The following is a 10,704-nucleotide window of genomic DNA, read 5'->3' as shown; positions in this document are numbered from 1 at the left end:
AATTGTGCAGCGTCCTCTTCATCCGTTTCCATTAAACAATCTGTAATGTTTTCATTGTAGGTTAATCTTAGTTGCGTCAAATCGTTGTATTTATTTGCTGAAATAGTTAATAAGTTACTATATAATTTGAAAGGGCCATTTTTCAATATTTCCAATTTTTGTCTTGTATATTTAATAAAATCTAGGTCCAAGTTCTTTTGTTCCGAAATGTCTAAATAACCATATTTAAGTATAATGCTAGAAGATTCTTTTTGAAAATCTGCTGAGCGTGGCGTTGTGAAACAAATTTTTATTGTAGGTGGAAATAGAGCCAGGGAAAATAATTTCCAATCCTTTAAATCAGCGTTGTTCATCAAAATACATTCGTAACCTCTTGGTCTAGTTCTGGCATTACGAATCATAGTAAACCATTCACTTGGAGCCCAGACCTGTCTATCCCGAATGAATCATTCGATTGTACTGTGGATTGAATCCCCAGGCATCATGGTATGTCCAGGCAATAAATAAGTGATTTTTAATTTTTTTTATATTGATAGAGTTTTTCATGAAAAATGTTAAAGTAGCAAGCATGGCTCTGTTTCTATTTTGGCCAGCACAACTGTCACAATACAAACTCACAAAGCTATCAGTTCGTCGTTGGTCGACAAGTCTTAAATATTTATAAATTATAGTACATATTTCGTTACAACCGCGTTTTCCTTCGCTCTCTCCCCATAAAACAAAATCCGTTTTTGGTACCACTCTCGTAAATACTCTCATTGTAATATGCATATTTGCGGGAATAAAATAACGTCACGCTCTTCCCATGCGGTGTATTTAATACCTTTTGAAGGTCGAAGCTGGCACATAAAAACGTAGAATCAGTTTGACTTAGTGCCTGTTCCTCCGTCGATATTTCGATATGTCTTTGTCCTTAATGTGACTTTGGTAATTTTCGTTTTGGTCCAACAGAAGTTTTGCCTCATGTTCCAAATTATTATAGGTAGTACAAGTAGGACATTATCTTTTTTTGGTTTATGGAATCCGATATTGAAATTTGATTTAAAAATGTTTCCAAAACTTCTTAGGGACAATTGTTCGGATGTATAATTTATATGTTTTAAATGTTTAATATAATATTTATATAATTCCGAAACGTTGGAAAACTCTTTAGGCAAATACAATTTATTGCTTTTGTTCCGACAATAGTTCGAGGGAACTGCTGGTAATTGTTCAATGAAGTATTTAATGAGATCAACTTTGGTTGCATCCGATTTATTATAAGGCACAGATTTATTTTTATTTATGCTAACCACTTTCAAACACTTGGCATTGCCTACTGCTGATCTTAACATTTCTTGGGAAATGTTGAGCGTTTTTAAAAGAAACTGTTGGCACACTTGATGTTTTTTATTATTGTAATCGATAACATATTTGTAGGTGTTTTACCTTCTGATGCTTTGGGCTCTCTTCCGCGAAATTGGCTTATGTGTAATGCATGGGAGCAACCAGTCCTTTTGCCTACTTCTGCTATCCATTCCACAAAAGTGCTCGTTAACTAACAACCTATCCTGCTCTGTTAGGTTACTACAACTATTTACACGGATTTGATTTAACAGCTGTGCAGCGACATTTGTTTCTTTGTAGTCTTTTTGGCAAAGTCTTCGGTTTTCGATATGCCCTTTTTCGTACATGGCTTTCTTCCTCGAGTTCTGGTGGCAAATCCAAATCACTTTCCGATTCACTATCGCTATACGGAACAAGGCAATTTTTTGTTGGAAACTGCAATCGAGAAAAGCACCTTAGAAGAAATGCCACTTATGGTTTACGTTTCCACTCAGGAATCCTTACTAATATTATAAATCCGAAAGTGAGTTTGTTTGTTTGCTACGCTTTTAACTACTCAACCTATCATCATGAAGTTTTGTATGCTCCTGTCATTTAGCCTAGGGATGGGCGGCCGAACAGCTCGCGCGCAGCAGCGCGGGCAAGCAGGTGCTTGATGCTGGGTAAAAATTTAAAACCGGAAGGGTAAGCAATAGCCGTGTACGTGTATTAACCCATTTTATGCAATGTATATTGCCAAAGGCTATTATATAGCCTTTATGTTTATAGAGGAACAATTTCTAACTATATTTGTAGTCTATTTATTAAAAAAAAATCAACATCATGAAATTCCGACCAATTTAATTTTTTTTATTAATAAATCAATAAAGTTTAAATTGATTATACATATGTAAAAAATAGTATGTGGTAATTCATACTGGCGAACAATAACGTGTTAACGATCTTGCTTGCGCATGTGTTCGTAAATAAGAGAGCCGAGCGCTGCTACTAGGCTCAGTCGGTAGAAAACCGTCACATAAAAAGGTTGTTTTGCGCATGATTGTCGTTTTTTCCAAGAAAATTTCTAACGAAAAATTATCTGCGCAAGAACAACCCCTCCCTTTGAAAATTTGCGACCAACTGAACGCTGACAATGCAAAAGTGAATTACAAAACAACTAATATGCGCGCAATCAAGTCGGTACTCACCACCAGTGTTGCCATTTTTGTTTCTGGCGTCCCGCCAGATTAATAAACAAAAATCGCTAGAATCCTGCTAAATCATTTAAATTCTGTAAACTCTTATGAAAAAAAAGTTTCTTTTATAATTTAGCAGTTAAACTTATTCGATAAAATTAGAGATCATATGTTTATAAAAAACCATCAGTTTTTTAACAAAAACAAAATTGGAACTTCGTTATATGGTTTTATAACCAGTGTTGGGATTTTGTGGCATTAAATAAAGTATAAAAATTGGTCATAAGAATGTCGTCTTCGTTTTCGTGACTGTCGAGCTCGTTGGAGTTTGTAAAATGTAGTCAATGCATACCTGCAATTAAAAAAAAAAATAAAGCATTTGCAAAAGTGCTGTCAAATTAAATATACACCTTTGATTTGATCACTTTGCATCGTTAAAAATTAAAATCTTCAAATCATCAAAAATATATAGATATGCATACATGCAGCTTTTTCATGTTAGCTGAGCCGAAGATACCTAAAAATATTCGACAACTATATAATACTATTAGAATACCATTCCCGCCATGTTCAGTGCTTATTTAGTGCATTTTATTCTGGATACGAAAATCTTTTTATACACATAAGTATGTATGATGTTTTGATTTGTCCCAAGTTTTGGTGCTTTTAGGAAAGTTGGCAGCCATGGGGTCTCACATTCGTGAGCAGCATTACCAGGTTGACGTTTTTAACGTCATTTAGACGTTTTTTTGTATCCTGTTGACGTTTGGACGTTGTTTAACTTCCCAGTAATTTTTCTCTGTTACTAGATTTTATAAGTAGAACTGATTTTGAATTATTTTCTTAATAAATCTTTACAAGCTTTGTGTTTTGCAGCAGCTGCTTCAAAAGATATTTATTCTTTGGACACAGATGACTTAAATATGATGCATACCATTCGTACGCGCATTTTTTTTGGATTATTGGATCCCGTATCAAAGGCTGGTTGTGTAAACACTTGAGGTTACGAGGCTTATTGTAATGTTTGCAATTGCACATTAAAAGCCAAATCAGGAAGAGCTGATCTCTTGCAACACGCACGCTCGCAAAAGCATCAAAAAAGTCAGAAAAAAGTAGGCGACTTTTTTAGGACTTCATTGAAAATGTAATGAACCCAAAAAAGGCTGAAATATTGCTATGCACCTTCTTAGCAGAACGTAATATAGCATTTTCGACAACCGACGCCCTTACCAAATGTCTACAAGAAAAAAAATTATTAAAAATCAACACGTTTCTTTAGCAACTTAAAACTTGCATATTATTGCCCTGAAATTTAATCGGCTATCAAACTACGTACTCAAAAAAATTCTAAAAAATTTTAAAATCTGGCTTAAGCTTTGCAGATTTTTTAAAATTTTTGCACAAAGTTTGAAATGTGGATTTATATTTTGTTTATTATATAATGAGCTTGGCTTTATGGAAAAGTAATAAGCATTAAATAAACAAAAGAGAAACAGCCAAAATCGGTCAAAATGGTGATGACTTAATCAGCTGATCGCAAGTGTATGTATAAAATTATTTTTATATTAACGATCTCAAACCAGTTTACAATGAATTTTAAATGTGCTCTGTAAAAATTACATTTTAATATACCTTACGTACATATGTACCTTTGTATACAATAAAAGTTTAATAAAAACAATTTTTTGTACATTCATTTGAATAAGACGTTTTTGGGTGGGAAATGACGTTTTTTCAGACCTGTAGCATGACAGCTAAGCAAAACAAAATGTTCACACAATATTAAGTAAAAAGTTCAATATACTTTTGGCAATAACTAGGCCAAAGTACTCAAATCAATTTAGCTTGCGTTGCACTTCTCCAATAACATAAACTCGATTGAACCCATATACATTTATGTATGCATGCACAACAACGTAGAATCATAAGCATGACTAACAACTTAGAAATGTAAGTTTGTAAATTAGATTACTCATAAGGTAGATTGTAAGCATATAAAAGAACGGCGATGAGCCGAATAAAACATTCCCACTTTAAGACTCAACGTTTTTACTTGCGTTTTACTTTTGGAATCATTGTGGGGCATTTTAATGCTCACCTAAATGCGGCTGTAGAGCTAAGACAATACTAAACTCCTTCCAATCTTTACATGGCGATCCTGCCAATACTAAACTCCTTCCAATCTTTACGTGGCGATCCTGCCAGCTCAAAGCTAGATCCTGCCAGCTCAAAGCTAGATCCTGCAAGCTCAAAGCTAGATCCTGCCAGCTCAAAGGTAGATCCTGCCAGCTCAAAGCTAGATCCTGCCAGCTCAAAGCTAGATCCTGCCAGCTCAAATCTAGATCCTACCAACCCAAATCTAGACCCTGCCAACTCTATCAAGACCCTGCCAGTACATTATGGTAGAGGAATACGTTCCGGAAGGATCGAAAAACGCAGAAGAATACCCCAATTACATCCCTACAAAAATTGTAATAGGACCCAAACCAATATCCCTAGAGGAATACCGGCAAAGGCAAAACCGCCAAAAAGCCAACTTACAAGAGTTTAGGCAACGAATAAGCTGCGAACATAAACCCAAAAAACGTGGAGGTAGAAAGCGAAGGCACCAAAAAGAATGTGCAGAACTACAGCGAATAATTAACATCAGTCGCGGGCAACAAAAGAAGAAGTTGATAACCAAACTAAAAGATCTGCACAAAAATGGGTGGAACCCAGCAACAACAACAACGCAGAACCACCAAAAGGATCATTAGGAAATTTATAGTATGAACAGGGAAACCACCTTAGTAGACGTCATAAATCCAAAAACTAGGGAAGAAGAAACAAGGAGAATGTTAGCACAAATAAGACAGCTATAACTAATAAAAATACAAAAAAAATTTTTTTTTATTAAATTAAAAAACAAGAACTAATAATAAAAAGGAAAATTGTTTTTCTCATTCATTTTTTTTTCAACCGTAAAATATTATTAACATAAAAATGACTTGGTGGAAAATTGCACTAAACGGCATATTAATAGGAATAGCAGGATACGAAGTAGGAAAAGAAACCTCAGGTGAAAACACCTACGAAACTAAAGTAATTAAATATCAACCACATCCTATCGTAGAAAACAAGGAAGAAGTTTCCGATAAGTGGTTGACCGCTTTTGCATGCGTAGCTACATGTTTAATTGTCGCAATGGTAATCTTGATAAAAAATTACATTAAAAACACATTGAGACAATTAAACAATGTACAACAACGCGTATAACTCTCTCAATAAGAAGAAAAAACTTTCAAAAATGCCAAAAGTTTTAAACCAGAAATGAATCAATGAAAAGAAATCCATGACACATTAACTGACCAAAAAACTAAAGCTAGTAAATCATACAAATGTATAAATAAGAGTATTCCTATAACAACGGAAACTATAGTAAAACATTTAAACATAATCTTGGAAGCCCTTAATAACATTAGACAGGTGATCAATGTAGCAAATCGCATACTTACCACAGAACACCAAAAGGAAGCTTACCAATTTTTCATTGCAGTACGAGATAAACTTGTATCTTCGTTAGCTAGACACAATATAGAAGTAACAATACCAACCACATTAGAGGAGAATCTCCAGGTTGATTTTAACTTACTTCTGTCAGAACGCGTCCAAAGCCGGACTCCATCACCCTCTTTAAGTCAAGGGGAAGACACCAAAAAAGTAAACATCCCAACCATAAACGTCACAATGGTACAAACAGTAGTCGAATTCATTAAAACCGCCTCGTCAGTACTCCCAGAGTTTGATGGGAAGCCAGAAAACTTACACAGTTTCTTAGATGCCCTCGACATACTTGATCAAATCAAGGATGAGCACGAACTTTTAGCAATAACAATGATAAAGACCAAGCTAAAAGGAACGGCAAGAAACTACATCAGTAATGAAAACACGATTGGACAAATAAAAACAAAACTCAAAAACGCGATAAAAGGTGAATCGGTAGAGGTTTTAACCGCTAAACTTCTAAACGTTCAACAACGTAGTAAAACTGCTAACCAATACACAGCGGAAATAGAAAAAATTACCAGATCACTAGAAGGAGCATATATCTCGGATGGATTAAACCCAGACTTAGCAACGAGATATTCTACACAGGCAGCCGTCAAGGCAATGTGTAAAAACAGCTCCAACAATAATGTTAAAATGATAATGCAAGCGGGAACGTTCACAACAATGAACGATGCGATCTCTAAGTTCACCAACAGCTGTACCGAAATAACAGGCAGATCGAATACAATTTTGAACGTACGACAACAGAGTCAGTACAGGAACAATTTCCGGGGAGGATACCGAAGTAACAACTATGGAAATTACCAAAATCGGAGATTCAGACCACAACCGAGATACAACAATAACTCGAGGTCGTACAGCAATAATAATAATAACCGAAGAGGATCACAAGCCCAAAACGGCAATAGATCCTACAACCAGACCCGCAATGTGCGCAGCTGCACCCAGACGGAAAACCAGGAAGCTCCACTTCAAAATTAATAGAAAGAAAAATATGTGTACTGAACCTAAATCTAAACAGCTATATATCAACAAGGACATCCCTAAATAATTCGATTTCAAATTTTTTAATTGATACGGGAGCAGACATTTCCATTATAAAAATGCATCGAATTAGTAAAACTCACAAAATTAATAAAGAACAAATTACAGATTTAAAGGGCATTGGTCAAGGAATAACTAGCACATTAGGCACAATTAAAGCGGATTTAAAAGGTGATGACCTTCTAATTTACCATAAATTCCATGTCGTAGAAGACGACTTTCCAATCCCATGCGATGGAATAATAGGACTAGATTTCATAAAGAAATACAATTGTATTTTAGATTATGGCAAAACAGAGGATAAATTAATCCTAAGGCCATATGATTTCCCCCCCAACAATAACAATGCACCTAACAAATTGTCTGTCTGTCAACACACTTACTATCCCTGCTAGATCTGAAGTCATTATACAAGTCAAAGTAAACACCGATAACAAAAACATCTTCATACCACACCAACAATTATCTGAAGGCATTTTCATAGCAAAAACTATCACACATAAAGATCAAACTTTTGTTAGAATTATCAACACAACACATAAAAACACAACTATTCAAAATTACAAGATCAATACCGAAAATTTAGACGATTACACACTAATTAAAACAACCACACACGATAAAAATTGCAATGATACAGAGAAATTAAAAAGATTAACAAAAAACTTTCCACAATTTGTCAACTGTCAACTAACAACACTATGCACAGAATTCATAGACATATTTGCACTAGAAACAGAACCAATTTCCTCTAATAATTTCTACAAACAAAAATTATACATGAAGGATGACACTCCTGTTTACATAAAAAATTATAGATTGCCTCAAACGCAAAAAGGAGAAATAAGCAAACAAGTAAATAAGTTAATCGAAGATGACATAATAGAACCCTCCATATCGGAATATAATAGCCCAATCTTATTAGTCCCTAAAAAATTACTCCCAGGTAAAACAGAAAAAAGATGGAGATTAGTGGTAGACTACAGACAGGTAAATAAAAAGCTAGCAGCAGACAAATTCCCACTTCCAAGAATTGACGATATTTTAGATCAACTTGGAAGAGCAAAATATTTTTCATGCCTAGACCTTATGTCAGGTTTTCATCAAATCGAATTACACCCCGACTCCAGGGATATAACCTCATTTACAGCCGATAATGGCACATATAGATTCAAAAGACTACCCTACGGATTAAAAGTAGCACCGAATTCATTCCAAAGAATGATGACCCTAGCATTTGCAGGCCTCAAGCCATCTCAAGCATTTCTCTACATGGATGATTTAGTTGTATTAGGTTGTTCTGAAAACCACATGCTAAAAAATTTAAGAGACGTATTCTCCACTTGCAGAAAATTCAACCTAAAATTACATCCAGATAAATGCCTATTTTTCAGCCAAGAAGTAACTTATTTAGGACATAAATGTATAAACAAGGAAATATTACCCGACCCGAGCAAATTTGAAACAGTTCAAAATTACCCAACACCAAAAACAGTGGATGAAGTTAAGAGATTCGTAGCTTTCTGCAACTATTACAGAAGATTCGTACCGAATTTCGCAGAACACTCACGAAAATTAACTAGGCTTTGCAAAAAGAATGTTTCCTTCGAATGGACAGAAGAATGTCAAAAAGCTTTTGCCTATTTAAAGGAAGCATTAATTAGTCCAAAACTTTTGCAATACCCAGACTTCGTTAAAGAATTCTGCATAACAACAGACGCTAGTGGGTACGCTTGTGGGGCAGTCCTTAGCCAGGAACATAATGGCAAACAGTTACCAATTGCTTACGCTTCTAGGTCCTTCACCAAAGGTGAAACCAACAAAGCCACAATAGAAAAAGAATTGGCCGCAATCCATTGGGCCATAACCTTCTTCAGACCATATGTTTATGGCAGAAAATTTCTAGTTAAAACTGACCATCGTCCTTTAACATACCTATTCTCGATGAAGAGCCCTTCATCTAAGCTGACACGAGTAAGACTCGATTTAGAAGAGTACGATTTTGAAGTGGAGTATATAGCCGGAAAAGAAAATCATATTGCGGACGCATTATCCCGCATAACAATTACAAACTTAAAAGATATGTCAGTGGAAGCAAGTAAAATATTAAAAATAACAACAAGATCAGCAGCGAAACAGACCAGCAGTAATGCTGAAAATAAAGAAAGTCACAAAGAGAACCCCAAAATTTACGAAGCGCTAAATAAATTTGAAGTAAAAAGACATGTCGAGCTCGTTTTCACTCCTCCGAAATTATATTTCAAAAAAGGAAAGAAAATTTGTAGCACTTTGGATACAAGCAACCTAATTGTTGAGGATAAGATTGACCTAGGACAATTCTTTACCAGGCTTGAAAGAGAAGCCGGCAATTTAGGACTTGTACAAATACAGTTGTCCTTAGGGGACAAATTGTTTAAAAGTAATTATACTGCAATAGGCAAATTTATAGAAATGGGTAACAAAGTTCTCAAAAAGCTAACAATCGCTCTAACCCCAGAGGTTATATATGTGACAAATCCCGGGAAAATAAAAGAAATTCTGCACAAATATCATGACGATCCTATTAGTGGTGGCCACCCAGGAATAAATCGCATGACAGATAAAATCAAGCAGAAGTATAGCTGGCTGAATATGAAAAACGACATAAGAAAATACATAAAAAACTGCATCCACTGCAAGAAGAATAAGACCAATAAGCATATAAAAGAACCAATGACAATAACGGAGACACCTCCGAAGGCATTTGATATTGTACAAATCGATACTGTCGGACCATTACCGAAATCAATAAATGGAAACGAATATGCAGTTACCATCATATGTGACCTAACCAAATACTTGGTAGCGATCCCAGTCCCAAGCAAACACGCAACAACAGTCGCTAAAGCAGTGTTCGAAAATTTCATTTTGATTTATGGACGCATGAATACAATAATGACGGACATGGGCACAGAATACAAAAACAACTTATTCAAAGAACTGTAAACTGTTAAAAATTGAACATAAAACTTCAACACCGTATCATCATCAAACTTTGGGTACTGTAGAACGCAGTCACCGGACATTCAATGAATATATACGTTCATACATATCCAGTGACAAAGATGATTGGGATGAATACCTCAGGTATTTCACGTATTGTTACAATACGACGCCATCAACCACACATAAATATTGTCCTTTTGAACTAATATTTGCAAAAACCCCACCGAACTACGATTTTTTAAAAGAAAATAAAATCAGCCCATTGTACAATCACGAAGCTTATGACAAAGAAGTAAAATATAGACTTCAAATAGCACAGCAAAGAGCTAGGAAATTAGTCCAAGAGGCTAAAGAAAAACAAAAAACAAATTATGATAAAAGTAGCTATAGTAAGGAAATAAACATAGGAGATTTAGTATTAGTTAGAGAAGAGGCCTCCCATAAGTTAGAAAATAGATATAACGGATACTACAAATTTAAAAATATCGATGAGAACAACAATTTTACTTTAATACCGCATAGCATAGGAAATAGTAATAAAAACAATAAAGAAATTATAATTCATAAGAATAGACTTAAAGCAATATAACTCCACTAGTAATAACAAAAAAAAAAAAAAAAAAAA

Source organism: Rhagoletis pomonella, unplaced genomic scaffold, assembly GCF_013731165.1.
Source record: "Rhagoletis pomonella isolate Grant_MI unplaced genomic scaffold, Rhpom_1.0 Rhpom_scaffold_00004, whole genome shotgun sequence".
Taxonomy (NCBI): Eukaryota; Metazoa; Arthropoda; class Insecta; order Diptera; family Tephritidae; genus Rhagoletis; species Rhagoletis pomonella.
This window is presented reverse-complemented; position numbering follows the sequence as displayed.